The 15,507-nt window shown below is 45.2% G+C and overlaps 1 protein-coding gene and 1 long non-coding RNA gene across 2 annotated transcripts in view; one reads left to right on the top strand and one right to left on the bottom strand.

Annotated features, from left to right (window-relative positions):
• ZNRF2 (zinc and ring finger 2) overlaps positions 1 to 15,507 on the top strand; it is a gene marked incomplete at its 5' end in the record, with an annotated part of 380,791 nt that overhangs the window by 260,214 nt on the left and 105,070 nt on the right. The gene's annotated exons all lie outside the window — the stretch shown is intronic.
• LOC309845208 lies at positions 624 to 13,177 on the bottom strand. The gene is made up of 3 exons (XR_014301104.1): positions 13,035 to 13,177; positions 4,516 to 4,666; positions 624 to 2,253 (listed from the first exon to the last, which is right to left on the bottom strand). It is a non-coding gene; the product is annotated as an uncharacterized lncRNA (long non-coding RNA).

Here is a 15,507-nt window from a genome sequence, read left to right as displayed (position 1 = left end):
GACATTAGCAATTATAACTCTTGTCCCTACCCCCTAATGCAAGACTTCCAACTTCTTGCAAAGTTCTCTCCAAATAACTTCTCCTCTCAGGGAGAACTCCCTGAGTTCTCTCAGGGCTGGTCTTGTGGGACACGGTGTCCTATACCACTGATTCCACCAGGTGGCAGCACTATATTGGGCTTCATGGTGCCCTCCTCCCAGAGTGTGCCAAACAATTCTTTTCTGTCCTTTCCTCTGCTAAAGGGTTCCCAAAGAGACCAAGATTTTCTGGTTTGTTTTGTTTTTATTTTTAGACAGTACCGCTAGTTCAGCCCTGGTCTCTCCACAGGAATTGAGCATTAGTCCCCCGCAAGTCAGATCTGAGGGGCAGCCATGAGCTGTTCAGAAGTGCCTTGCCCCTCTGATGACAAAGCCTTAGCTGCTGGGTCCTTCTGGTCCCTGGGCTGTTTGAGAGCTTGAGAAGAAGATAAGATGAGTCTGGAATTAGTTCTACCTCTGCCAATTCCTAGCCATAGGATTTTGAGCAGATTAACCTCAAAACCTGTTTCATCAGTAAAATGACCACGATGATGGTACCCACTTCATAGGGCTAGTGATGAAAGGAGAGTCTAGCCCGTGGAAGGTGTTTAATCAATGTCAGTGTTTATTATAACCACATATATTTACAAAAAACATTAACAGTGATTATTTCTGCTGGCAGCATCAGAGACCATTTTAAGTTTCTTCTTTGTTTCCCAAATTCTCTTCAATAAGCATGCATTGTTGTTATAATCAGGAAAAAAAGGCAATTAAAACACAATTTTTTGTTGTTGTTGTAGATCCCGGTTCCTGATGATTCATTGAAACATGCAAATGCTGTCTCCACTGCTCAGTGGGCTCTGGGCCCAGGTCTTCTCTGTTTGGGTACCGTTAGCATGAAATACGCCATTTGGGACCCAGCAGGTAGTCGATACTCATTTCCTGAACAAAAATCTCAATGGTAACTGCTTCAGGTTTTAATTTCTTTGTGTAATGAAACATATTTTTCTTCTCCATGAATTCCTTTTTCTTACTTAGGTCCAAGTAATCCTTTTATCGATTTAATTGAATCCTCCCCAGATTTAGTCCTCTCCAAATTCTCCCCATCAGAATTTCTCTTGAATGCTGAGTGGCTGCAGGCCATCAAGAAACCTTTCATCTGAGCTTCACACAACTCATGCCAGTAGGTGATATGGATGGGACTGAGTTGAGATCAAATCTTTTTAGGAGATAAATGAAGAACCAAGGGCCACAGTAACCTAGATTATATAAGGATTATAAAAGGAAACAGACGTTTCCAAAGAAATATCATATTTTAACTTGACACCCGTAGTGAAAAGAGTGATTGGTTGGTTTTTACCCATGTAAAGATACAGGGTTGTTGATGATTAAGTTTGGCCATTGCTGGGATGCCTGGGTGGCTCAATCAGTTAAGCATCTGCTTTGGGCTCAGGTCATGATCTCAGGGTCCTGGGATTGAGCCCTATGTGGGGCTCCCTGCTCAGTGGGGAGTTTGCTTCTCCCTCTCCCTCTGCCTCTCCCTACCGATTGTGCTCATGTACTCTGTCTCTCTCTTTCTCAAATAAATAAAATCTTAAAAAAAAAAAAAGTTTGGCCACTGCTATCATTTGGTTCCTTTGATCTTAACTGAATATGTGAAATGGTCAGGCAATCTCTGGGGAGGACAGGCTCAAGCATGATACTGTACTGGTGTTTCTTCGACATGAGCAAACGCAAAAAAAGATGACATTAGCCCTTGGCGGCTGATGTATTTTAGTTCTTTTCTCACATTATTGATAAACATAAGACTCTCTGTCCAGGAATCTGAATCTCATGGAAAGTCCAAAAAGGATTCCGGCTGAGCCGCCTGAGGTAGGGCCCCATCTGTACAGAGCCCGATACTTTCAGTTCCTCCTTGGATCCTGTGATCTACAATAGGTTCCTCTGTGATTAAGATGTTCAAACTTTTAGACTCCTAACTAGGTCTTAAAAGGTGGTAGGCCAAGCTTGGGTCCAGGAGTAGGAGGCGGCCAGGGGTGGTAAGATGTATGGAGGGTGGTCCTCTTGTTGATGGCGGCGCAGGAAACGTGGAGAAGGTAGAAGGATAAAGAAAAGCTCGGATGCTTGCACGTGTTGGTCAAAGTGGCTTCTGTCCTCTATAACCCAAGATATCAGTTCACATGATGCCAAAGCAGGCCTGAGTTCCTCTCGGCCCCTGTTCCTGAGCCCCTGATCCTGGCAGGAGTGGGAGAAGTGCTGACATTCTCTGCCATGCTGTGGCCTCTCACACGATCATCTAGCCCCGAAGCAAAAGAGCTCTGACTTCTGCATCCTGCAGCAGCTCTCTCCAGATTGCTACAGTGGTCCTCGTGAGGCTGACTGCAGACACCCTGTCTTTCCACCCTCTCTCTGCTCCCAGGCACTGGGACATAAACTTCTCTCATCATTCAGACAACAAATGAATAAATAAACAAAAATCAAATCAGGCAAATCTCCTTGGCAGAGGCCAGCATCTCTGGGTTGCCAAACTTGCCCAGACATGCCTAAGCTGAGAAGTGAAGGTTGATCAAGCTCATGTGTAAAGCCTGGGTCGTGAGGAAAATTCCAGCTAGTAAGGAGCATTGCTCTGACCCCTCCCACACCATGTTCCTGCAAAGAGCTGGTCTGGGGAAAACGCTGCTTGTTCAAAGATGATTCATCAAAAGGAAAATGCTGCCAGACAAAAGCTGTAGCCAAAGACCTGCAGGCATTTATTTATTTATTTTTTAAGATTTTATCTATTTATTTGACAGAGGGAGAGAGATCACAAGTAGGCAGAGAGGCAGGCAGAGAGAAAAGGGGAAAGCAGGGGGTGCCTGGGTGGCTCAGTGGGCTAAAGCCTCTGCCTTTGGCTCAGGTCATGATCCCAGGGTTCTGGGATTGAGCAGAGAGCCTGCTTCTCCCCCTCCCCTCTCTCTGCCTGCTTCTCTGTCTACTTGTGATCTCTGTCTGCCAAATAAATAAATAAATAAATTTTAAAAAAGAAAAGAAAAGGGGGAATCAGGCTGTGATTGTATTAGGAGACAGGGTCATTAGGGGTGTAATTAAGGTTCAGTGAGGTTATACTGATGTCCTTACAAAAAGAGGAAGAGACACCAGACCATGGATAATACTGAAGGCCATGTGAGCACATGGTGAGAGAGTGGTCCCCTGCAAGCCAGGGACAGGGCTCTTACCAGAACATGAATTTGCCAGCACCAGGATGGTGGGCTTCCAGCCTCTGGAAGGGTGAGAAAGTAAACGTCTATTGTCTAAGGCACCCAGGCTGTGGTATTTTGTCACAGCAGCTCAAGCCGAGTACCGGCCCCTCAATGTGCTGTGCGTAGCGTGGGATCATCTCTCCCTGGCGCTTCCTGAGTAATCATCAGGACAAGAGGGTTGGTGAGCCATATAAGCCTATTCTGAAGATTTGGGATTCTACCCTGACCATTCCTGGCCATGATGCTCTTCCCTCCTACCCTCTCTTAAAAGCAAGAAAGGGACCCAAAATTGGAGTGAGAGGACACAAACTTAATTGCTTTTCAGCTACCTGGGTTTTCTTGTTGTCCTGAGATGGTCCTAGATCACAAAGATAATGGCCACTTGGTTGAGAGCCCTGTTCACTGAAGCCTCCTGCAGTGATCCACCCAGCTCTATAGTAGGCTTCTGTAAATTCTATAAAAATGCCCTTGTCACTCTTGCACTTGTCCCTTCTGGACAGAAGGTGTGGGAATGTGGTGGGGATGGCTGAAGGAAAGATGATGGTACAGGCATTAGAATGGCTTGTGCCAATTCTGTGGGGTAGAGGGAGAGCCATGCCCCCAGCACCTCAGAGGGACAAGCCTCGGACCCCGGAGGGGCTGAGCTGTGAGTGCAGGGGTGCAATGACTGCATTCTCATCCACAAAACATGGCACAGTCACACAGTCTGCCTGGACCTGGTGGCCCCTATGTCTCCCACCTGGCCTCCTGTCGGTCACGCATCCCTGCCTGCACACTATGGGAATAGGAAAACTCACAAGGTCATGGCCATTTCTGAAGTACTCCTCTGGGCCTGATGCTCCGATAGCACTGGCAGACATGCTTCTGAATGTCCCCTTACATTGTTCAGACACCCAACTGGGACAACTTTCTTTTTCTACCTGACTGATACAAATTCACATGCTTCTCTTGAAGCCCAAGTGGTCTTGGGGGACGCCAGGTGTGGCAGTCAGAGACCTGTTTTATTTATTTATTTGACAGACAGAGATGACAAGCAGGCAGAGAGGCAGGCAGAGAGAGGAAGGAAAGCGGACTCCTTGCCAAGCAGAAGATCCCAGGACCCTGAGATCATGACCTGAGCCAAAGGCAGAGGCTTTAAGCCCCTGAGCCACCAAGGCGCCCCCCACCCCTTCATGTTTCTTAACCAAACTGATGTAATGGCCATCCAAGTCAAACAACAAAGCCCCAGTGCAATGACCTGTGCCCCTTTAAACTGTACCTTTGTGTGTGAGGGAGAAGGGCCCCAGAATGTCTCTCCAGGGGCGGTCTGACACTCAGCGGGGGAACCCCTTCCAAAGGTGCTTTCTTCCTTGGGTCTTCTGCTTCAATGCGAGATTAGTGCCAGCTACTCTATCCACAACGCTTGTGGACTTTCAAAAATTGTGGTAAAATCTACATAAATAAAATCGATCACTGTAACCACTTTTAAGCATACACTTCAGCGGTATTAAGTACACTTACAATGTTGGGTAACCATCACCACTATCTATTTCCAGAACTTCTCCATCATCCCAAAGTGAAAGTCCATCCCTATTCCCTGTCCCCAGGCCCTGGTAACCTCTATTCTACTTTCTGTCGCTATGAACTTGCCTTTTCCAGGGGTCTCGTGGAAACAGAATCATGTAGTATTTGTCCTTTTGTATCTTTCTGAGTTTGCTTAGCATACTGTTTTCAGGGTTCATTCGTGCTATGGTGTAGGTCAGAATTTCCCTCCTTCTGTGCTGGAATAATATTCTACAGCACATATATACTACATTTTGTTTTCATTGGTTCCTGTATTGTTTAGAGCTCTCTTTACCCCTTGGTGGTTAAGCCCCTGTTATTGTTAATAATCATTTATATTCAACTCTCCCTGTTAACATCGTGTAGTTTCTGTCTCCTGACCAGAGCCCTGACTGACACACTTACCTTTGGAAAATGCCTTTCACTCATTCCATGTGACTTTGATGGGGACAGTCATGGAGGCTGATTTCCCTCATCATGAACTGTACCACCCCATCCCTATGATACAGTGATGGGCCCCAGGGCAGGCATATGACCCAACCAGTGCCAATCAGAATCACTCCCCAGGATCAACAGATGGAGATGGGGGAAACATATTTCCATAATGTTTGCCACACTGGGGTTCTTGGTGCCATGTTCCCAAACACGTGTAAAGGGTTAATCTTGTGGTAGAAGAAACTGAGACCAATATGCAAGGAAAAATAGAGATGGAGAGGTTTCTAATACGTCCAGAGGCAGTGCAGACTGCGAAGATGGTCAGAATTTAAGCAGGCGAGGGAGGAAATAAGAAGAGGAAGGGCAGCCAGAAAGAAGGTAGAGAAGCTGGTATCATGCCATCGTGATCACTGTGATATCATGAGAGGATTTTTTAGAAAGAAGGGAGGGGTGACTCAGTTGGTTAAGCGTTTGACTCTTGGTTTCAGCTCAGGTCACAGTCTCATGGTTGTGGGATCGAGCCCAGTGTTGGGCTCTGCACTCAGTGCGGAGTCTGCTTCAGATTCTCTCTCCCTCTCCTTCCCACTGGTAGACTCTCTCTCTCTTTAAGCATAAGTGTATGCTTAAATAAAATCTTAAAAAAATAAAATAAAACATGGGGGCTTAAGTGGGTAGGAGAAGAATAAATGAAACAGGATAGGATTGGGAGGGAGACAAACCATAAGTGACTCTTAATCTCACAAAACAAACTGAGGGTTGCTGGGGGAGGGGGGGTTGAGAGAAGAGGGGTGGGGTTATGGACATTGGGGAGGGTATGTGCTATGGTGAGTGCTGTGAGGTGTGTAAACCTGGCGATTCACAGACCTGTATCCCTGGGGATAAAAATATATGTTTATAAAAAATAAAAAATAAATAAAATAAAATAAAATAAAAGAGGGAAGGGATAAAAGAAAAAAAAAAAAAAAGGGCTGGAAACCAGCCCCTGGATTGAGCCCTAGGCTGGGGCTGACTGGAGCAAGAACAGTGGAGCACTCTCTGTCTTCGCCACCCTCGGAAGCCCTGGGTTCCGGCCACCTCTGTTGTTCTCCAAATGTGCCATAGCCCTCCACCTTCCCCAGCTCCTGCTCCTGACTGACTCTGTCCAGTTCAAGTCAAACTCAGCTCTTCGGAGAAGATCCCAGGGAGCTGATCAGGCAGTACTGTGTCTGCCCCTTTTACGGATTATTCAGTATATGCTGCTGGCTGTGCACCTCTGTCTCCTCTGCCAGCCTGTGGGCTCCCACGGAGTGGGGAACCTTCAGCGGATGCATCTCTGCATTCCAACCACTCAGCACATGGCCTGGCGCTAATGGATCAGCCCCTGTAGGGGTGCACTCCTCCTGTTACAGGTCTGGTTGCCATGGGGCTGAGAGAGTGACTTCTCCTCCTGCTGTCTTCAGGAGGAACAAATCACAGTGAGCTGACTGCACTTTGGCATCTGGCCAGTCAGGCTGATCTTGAGATGGCAGTGACACCTTTCCAGCTAAACAGATCTTTTCACCCTTTTCTTCCAGGCAGGTAAACTATGGAGTAACATCAAAGAATTTCCTTTCATCTGCCCCTGGGCGATTTAAAGTGCTTCTCGTTTGCCAGCATCCCCCTCTGCTCTCATGCCGGATTCCCCCCCCGCCCCCCTTTCTGCCTTGTCGGTGAGATGTCACAGGCTGTTGCATGTGGCTTCTGCGAGGGCCCCTGAGGAGGCAGGCAGCTGTGCTAGCCCATGTTCTGGTCCTGCTTCCTTATCCTTTCCGCCTAAGATGTGGGCCTAAAGCTTGGTGATGTGGGAAACAAAGGTTGAAGAAAAAGTATTAACTTTCCTTACTTGTCCACTGACAAGTCCTTGAAATAGGCAGAGTGACCTTCCTCTAGCAACACAGCTGCCTTTATGTTAATACTTTGTTAAGGGCAAAAGCAATCTTAGCCCGACCCCCCAGAATCATGTAAGTCTACTTTAACATATAAAAACTCTTTTAGAAATTTCCTTTATCTCTAAACCCTCAAGATATATGTTGGCAATCATCCCCCAAGTATATGGCCCACTGATATACATCTGAAGGGTCTCATGACTAAGGAATTTTTTAAAAAAGGATTTTATTTATCTGACACAGAGAGAGAGAGAGAGAGAGAGAGAGAGAGAGAGCACAACCAGTGGGAGCGGTAGGCAGGGGGAGAGGGAGAAGCAGGCTCCCTCACAGAGCAGGCAGCCCGATGTGGGGCTTGATCCCAGAATCTTGGAATCATGACCCGAGCCGAAGGCAGCTGCCCAACCAGCTGAGCCACCCAGGCACCCCTAAGGTTTTATGAGAGGGTAATGAATGACCTTTTCTCAACAATAGCTAGTCACCTCAAGGTCCTGGAAACCTTGCTTCCAAAATTCCTTAGAGACTTAGGCTATCCCTACCCCCCTCCCAAGGTGAAAGTATATAATGAATGAGCTACTCCTCATGACCCCAGCGCAGCTCTTTCTGCCCACAGGTCGTATCCCTGTGCTTTAATAAAACCCCCTTTTTGCACCAAAGATGTCTCAGGAATTCCTTCTTGGCCATTGGCCTCGAAACCTCATGTCTTTCCTACATCACTCAGTGCTTCATCAACCATTAGAGAAGTCAGCCCCAACATCCTCAAGTCTTGAGTCTGCCCTGGATTTCTCATCTTTGAGCTTCTTTGTAGATGGCTGAAAAAGAGTGCTGTATTGTTCTGTGTCTGTTTTTCACGTCTCTGTGACTTACAGACAAATGCAAGTCCTAACTGATATCCCAGCCTCTGCTTCTTGGCCATCCAGAGGTGTTTCATTCTTGCGCCTGGCCTCCAGGCTCCTGCTGTCCCTTAACACATGTGCTGTCACTCAGGCCAGCCTGAATGGGATCTTGTTTGTATCCAAGAACCCTTCCCAGTAGAAGGCATACGCTAGGTATAACAGGGAAATGGAGATGAAAGAAAACGCTCCAGGTATGAATATGTGCTGAGGCCAAAGGTGGATGGCCATCCCTCTTGTGAGTTAGTAAGGCTGGAACATACGGTGCATGGGCAGTGAGGCTGGGAGGCACGCCATAGGGACACTGGGCTTTATCCTGAAAATACTGGGGTTTGCTGGGACTGTTGTAACAAATTTCCCCAAGCTGGGTGACTTAACACAAATGTATCGTCTCCTGGGTCTGGAGCTGGAAGTGTTGGCAGGGCCTTGCTCCTCCAGAAGGTTCCAGGGGAGTGTCTTCCAGCTTCTGGCAGCTGTGGGTGTCACCTGGTTTCTGGCAGCATGATTCCAACCTCTGCTTCCGTCTTCCCTTTGTGTCTGTGTCCAAATTCCCCTCATTTCATAAAGACACTGGTCATATTGGAATAAGGGTCCACCCTACTCCCATACGAACTCAAGTCATTGTATTTGCACTGACCCCCTTGTTCCAAATAAGGTCACATTCTGAGGTGCCCTGGTCTTTCGGAGGGCCATAGTTCAAACCACAACCTGAAGTGTGGTTTGAACTATGGAGACTTGTCATTCTGCTGGAGACCTGTCAGGCTAGGAGTAACACCTAGCTCTGGGGAGCCTTTTGTTTGTCTGTTTTTGCCTGTCTTGTCTTTCTAGTTTACATAAGCTTCCTCCTTCCCATCAAACTGGCAAAGCCAGAGCCCCACTAATATTTACTGACTGACCCACCTCTCTCTGCAGGAGAGGCACAGCCCGAATGACTTCTCATAGGGCTGAGAAGGCCTTGGAGGCCTTCCCTGTGCTCACCATCTTGGGGTAGGGTCTCTCATGCCTGGAACTCTGGCTCCTTTCCGCTCAGAAAGCCTCTGAAGGCTGGGCCTACAGGGAGGGACACAGAGGACTCTCTGCCTGAGTGCTGCTTCGTGGGGAACTGCTCCCCTCTGCTGGACAGAAGCAAACCAGCTCTCCTTCCACTACTTAGGGATTTGTGCCTCGAAGTCACAATTTCATAAACCCATAATAAGAGTGGGAAGGGGCCAGATGTCAGCGGGTCCAGTCCTCTTTGTTGTTCAGAAAGGAAGGCTGAAGCCAGAAAGGGAAAAGGCCTATATTGAAGGCCACAGAGAGAGTTACGGGAGAAGATGGGATTAGACACGAGCCTCCTCCCTCCCACACCAAGGTCTGGAATTCTAGAATTCTTAGAATTCTAGAGGCATGGGCTGGATGAAAAGTGGAGTGGGGCTCCTGGGACTCCTATATAAACCTTAGCTTGGAGGACAAATGGCAGGAGAAGAAGTCAAAAGAGAGAGGGATGTACCTCACTCCAAGTAGGCACATGAGAAAGCTGAAGAGATACTGGCCCAGAGAAGTGTACCTGGACCAGCTGTCAATCCATTCACTTGGGATAATTCCCCATCAGTCTGTGTGAGTGACCCCAGCACAGCCCAACTTCACAGTCCTAAAAAGTTGTGTATTAACAAAACTTCTATAAATCAAACACTGTCTTCACTCTCTCGCTCCTTCTCCCATGTCCTGGGTATCTTTACCATCTTTCTCATAGCTGGCCTATGGCAGTAGAGCAGCTCGGGCAAGCTTACTGCTCTAACAAATAGATCAGAACATATCACACCTCAAATTCGATAGAAATTTACTTTTCACTCACATCAATGGTTCAAACAGCTTAACAGGAAAAGGCGGGAGCAGCAATGAGCTCTGGTCACATAGTCACTCAGGGACCAGGGTCTGCCATCTTTAACATGTGGACACAAACATCCAGCCGACAGACAGGAAAGGGCATGGAGGATGGCACATGGGAGTTCTTCTAGGCTGGACTGGGAAGTAGCGTGTGGCAAATTCAATCATGTTGCATTGGCTGAAACTCAAAGGATCCAGAAGGGACAAGACAAAAATAAACCTAAACCTGGGTTAAATGTTGATCTGATGAGGGGGGAGCATCATGAGAATATGACTCCTAGAACTCTTTACTTCGGGGAGTGTCACTGACTGAGGACCCCAACTGCTGCCCTTGGAAACCTGTGCCAGTGCTGGTGCAGAGGCAGGCCTTCTGTAGGCTGCTCCCTGCCAGTGACCGAGTGTAGCCCCCACACCACGGCAGATGGTTCCTATGAGTACAGGGGGCTCTCGTGCTGTCAACTGGGTTCCAGAACTCCCCTACGGCTTTGCTGAAGTTTCCTGAGACTACTTGGCAGGCTTGGATGCTACACTCTGCTGTTACTCCGTCGCCTTTACTTGGGTCGGACTGGCACCATGATCTGGTGGTTCTCCTGGCCTCCCTGATTCCTCCCTACTTCATTTTCCCTAAGAAAATCCTGGTGCACTTAATCCTGAATGGTGTCTGCATCTTGGAGGACCCAGTCGAACACAGGAGTCTGCTCTCTGATATTGACTACTCCCAACTCCACTGGGGGCATTTAGTGCAGGTGGTGAAGACAGATAAGACTTGTTAAACAAAAGATGTTCTGGGTACACCCAGAACTTGCTTGTGTCATATAGAGGTACCAGGGGTTAAGCTATAGCACGCTTTTCAGGGGACAAAATTTGACTCGGAATTGTCTCCGCGCTCAGCTGGGTGATTCCTTCCCACATTTCCCCAGCAGGATTGCTCTTCAGTTCTTCACAGAGGCTTTTCCAGACAGTCCCTACCCTCCCCAACATCATAGCCATGGAATAATTCCCCTTGCAGGCAACAAATGACTTTGCCTCCCGCTTCCCAGAAAACCAACCACTAATAGAAGGCAAGTTCCTTAAGTGCATGCAGCGTCTGTCTCTACTTTATCTGTCTTCTTCTCCTGTCTTCCCTCACCATATTCTTTGTTAGGTCTAATTCATATCCCGTTTTACGAATCCCTTTCCTCTGAGGCAGGGAGGCTGATTCTTCCCGCTTTTCTCCATACCAGGAAATGACACCACAATCTAGCCATTTGCTCAGGCTCCCAATATCCACAAGTCCATCTTTGTGATTTTCTTTTCTGACGCTCCTTCTTCCTCTAACACGACAAATCCATCAGCATGTCTGATTTGCTTTACCTTCCAGGTACTTTCTGAAACCAGCCCATCTCAGCATGTCCACTGTTGTTCCTCTGACCCAGAAATTTAACTGGGAGTTAGAAAAACCTCTTAACTGCTTTCCCTGTCCCCATTCTTGTCTTATTCCAGCTCAATGTCCACAAATAGCCAGAATGATCATCTTAAAACAGGCGTCAGACCATTTACTCCCCTGCTTAAAATGCTTCAGCAACTCGCCACTGCAGATGAAAATAATTAACATTTTTTTAATCATGATCTACAAGATCTATACGATTTGGACTTTGCGGACTTCTCTGATCTTATTTCATATCTTTCTCCTTGTTATTAACAACATTCCAGACACATGGGTTTTTCTACTATTCTTTATGCAAGCCAAGTAGGTTCCTACCTGGGGGCCTTTGCACATGCCATAACTGCAAATCTTCTTGATATCTTGTTATCTCTATATGCTAGATCAAAAGTTGCCTCCTTGGAGAGGCCTGACCACCTATCTAAAGACTAGCCCCATCTCATATCATGCTTTATCAAATTTCTCTGCTTTATTATTATTGTTATTGTTGTTATTATTTTCTTTTTAAAGAGGGAAGGAGAGAGAGAGAGACAGAATCTCAAGCAGGAGATTCTCCCAAGATTCTCTCAAGACCCAGCATGGAGTCTGTTGTGGGGCTTGATCTCACAACTCTGAGATCATGACCTGAGTTGAAATGAAGAGTTGGACACTTCACTGACTGAGCCACCTAGGCACCCCTCCCTGCTTTATTATTTTTAGAGTCCTTATCACTATCTGAAACTATTATTAACCAGCTTATTTTTTTCAAACATTTTACTTATTTTATTTTAGAGAGAAGGAGAGGGAGAGAGAGAATGAGGAGGGGCAGGCGCAGATGGAGAGGAAAAGGCGGAGAATCTCAAGAAGACTCCGGGCTCAACACAGAGCCCAACCTCATAACCCTGAGATCATGACCTGAGCCGAAATCAAGAATTGGATGCTTAACTGATTGAGCCACCCAGGTGCCCCTTATTTTTAAATAAAAAACAGCTTATTTTTATATTGCCAAAATCAAGAATTGGATGCTTAACTGATTGAGCCACCCAGGTACCCCTTTATTTTAAATAAAAAACAGCTTATTTTTATATCGCCTGCTTGGTCCCAAAGAATATAAGCTCCTTGTGAATAGGAGGTTTTGTACACTGCTGTTCTTCCAGTGCCTAGAACAATGGTTGGCACATAGTAGGTGCTTGGTAAATGTTTACTGAATAACTATGTGACAGGTGCCAGGGCTCTTAAGCATTACAAAAGTTTCAGGGGGACACAATCTTACCATTGTGACATTCCCTGTCCAAATCCTCAGATGTACCTTGAAGGCCAACAGTATGGTCACTTTTGTGCCAAGCTGGAGCAAAGGGATTCTTTCAAAGGTGAGAATTTCCAGCACTTGGATCCAGCCCTCCTAGGGGTGCCAGAGTAACCACCACTCACTGAGACTCTGGCACTATGACCACATGGTATTGGGAACATTTCTTCTGGATCCATCTTGCTACTCCAGTTGCTTCTGCTTCTCACCGTACAAGCCCCTAAGTGGGTATCTTCTTCTGACTCCAAATTTAACGGTTTTAGAAGGTTTAATCTTCCCTTATGTAAGCCTTGGGGATCAAAGAGGGACGGGAAGAGAAACCATTCTCTTTCCTCCCAATGTCCATGTCAGTGAAATCAAAACAGAAATTAATCTTACAATAAATTATCCTGCCTTAGCCACTAGTATCACTAAGGTTTCAAGGGAACTTACCTCCTTGTTGTTGGAGAACAGAAGCTGAAACAAATCTTTGCTAAGGGAGGCTAGAAGTTGAGGCAAAACTTTGTTAACAGTTCAGGGTCTAGAGAGGAGAGTCAGTGTCAGAGAATTCTGGAAGCCAGACCATGTGGGTCACAGGCCAGATTCACTTACTCTGGATTTAGAATCTTCCTCAGGGCACCTCTGTGCTTTAGCCTCTGCTGTAGCAGCCTGGACCTAAGGGAAAAAGACCCAGAAAATCAAGCTATGCTATGGAGTTTTCTGCTTCTTAGGTAAAGGGGTAAATGTTTGTTGAATATGACAGGTGCCTAGCTTTTCTGTTGTAAGGAGATTCAGGGAGGATATTATTCTCACTGCAGTGGCAATCACTGTCAAAGCCTCAAAAGGTCCCTTGAAGGCCAGCAGTCTGGTCACTCATTTCTCAAGAGAAGGGACTGTACAACCAGTTCAGGGAAGAACCCTGTATTAGTTATCCATTGCTGTGTAACATACTACCCCCAAACCTGGCAGCTTAAAAAGCCACAAACATTATCTCACAGTTTTTATATGTCAGAAAATTGGAAGCAGTCCAGCTAGGTGGTTCTGGATCAGGGCCGTCCATAAGGTTAGATGCAAGACCTTGACTGGGGCTGCAGTCATCTGAAGGCTGGATTGGGGCTGGAAGGCATGACGCCTACGTGGTCCACTCACATGGCTTATGGCAGGAGAACTCAGCCCCCAAAAGCCCTTGGCACTGATCATAAAAAAGCTTGAATGGCTATATTAATACCACTTAGTTTTAAAGATAAGAGGTATATTTAGAGATAAAAATATTTATATTTTAAAGATAAGAGGTATATAAGAAGGTATATTTAGGTATATTTAGATTATGAACATTTCATAATAACAAAAGTGTCATTTGACAAAAAAGATGTAACAATTTTAAATGTGTATATGCCTAATAAAGTCAAAATACATGAAGCAAACATGACAGAATGAAAGGTAGAAAGAGACAAATTCACTATCAGAGATTTTAACAACCTCTCTCAGTTATTGATAGAGCTAGACAAAAAAGTAGTAATCTATCAACCACCTTTCTAACTGACCCTTATAAAACACTAGGCACAACAAATGCATAGTATATATATTTTTTAAGTACACATGGAGCATTCACCAAGGTACTGCCATATGCTGGGTCACAAAATTTACCGAAGTCAATAAATTTCAAATGCTTTTCTCTGACTACATGGAAATTAAGCTAGAAAGCAACAATAAAAATAACAGTATATGCTTAAAGTTTTCAAATATTTGGAAATAACTTATTTGGTTTCAAATATTTAGGAATGAATTCCATTCTTTTTTTCTTTAAAGATTTTATTTATTTGAGAGAGAGAGTATGAGTAGGAGGAGGGGGAGATGTGGAGGGGGAGGGAGAAGCAGGCTTCCCATTGAGCAGGCAGTCTGCTGTGCGGCTCCATTCCAGGACTCTGGGGTCATGACCTGAGTTGAAGACAGGTGCTTAACCAACTGAGCCATCTGTGTGCCTCTAAACAACACTCTTCTTGATAACTAATGAGTCAAAGAAGAAATCACACAAGGAATTAGAAAGCATTTAAAACTACATGAAAATGAAAACACAATGTATCCAAAATTTTGGGATTCAACTAAAGGGCAAATTTATAATTTTAAAGGTTTTTTTTAAGAAAGGAAAAAGGTGGGGCGCTTGTGTGGCTCAGTGGGTTAAAGCCTCTGCCCTCAGCTCAGGTCATGATCCCAGGGTCCTGGGATCGAGCCCCTCATTGGGCTCTCTGCTCAGCGGGGAGCCTGCTTCCTCCTCTCTCTCTGCCTGCCTCTCTGCCTCCTTGTGATTTCTGTCTGTCAAATAAATAAATAAATATTTAAAAAAAGAAAGGAAAAAGGTTTACAAGAAATTAAGTTTCTACCTTGAGAAGCTAGAAAAAAAAAGAGCAGTTTAAACCCAAATTAAGTAGATGGAAAAAATTATAAAGTAGAAATCAATGGAATAGAGCATCGACAAAACAATAGAGAACATTAACAAAGTCAAAAGTTAGATGTTTGAAAAATTGATAAATTGATAAACATTTAGCAAGACTGATCAAGGAAAAAAAGACAGCAAGAGAGAAAAAAAAACCTAATTACTGATATCAGGAGTGAAATACAGGACTTTACTCCAGACCTTGAATGTATTTAAAGAATAATATTGGGATGTTATGGGCAAGGTTATACAAGATGACGTAGATTTTACAGCTAGGCAAGCAAAAAAAAAAAAGCATAAAGATTGGAAAGGAATAAGTAAAACTGATTCTATATACAAATCACATGATTATTAATGTAGAAAATCCCAAGGAATTGACCAAAAAAAAAAAAAAGACACCTAAAAACCCAACTACTAAAATTAGTAAATGAAAGATCACTAGCAACAAACCACTGGAAAACAAAATAACACTCAGAGTTAACAAGTAAAACA

Source organism: Mustela nivalis (assembly GCF_964662115.1).
Source record: "Mustela nivalis genome assembly, chromosome: 12".
NCBI lineage: Eukaryota > Metazoa > Chordata > Mammalia > Carnivora > Mustelidae > Mustela > Mustela nivalis.
This window is presented reverse-complemented; position numbering and strand designations above follow the sequence as displayed.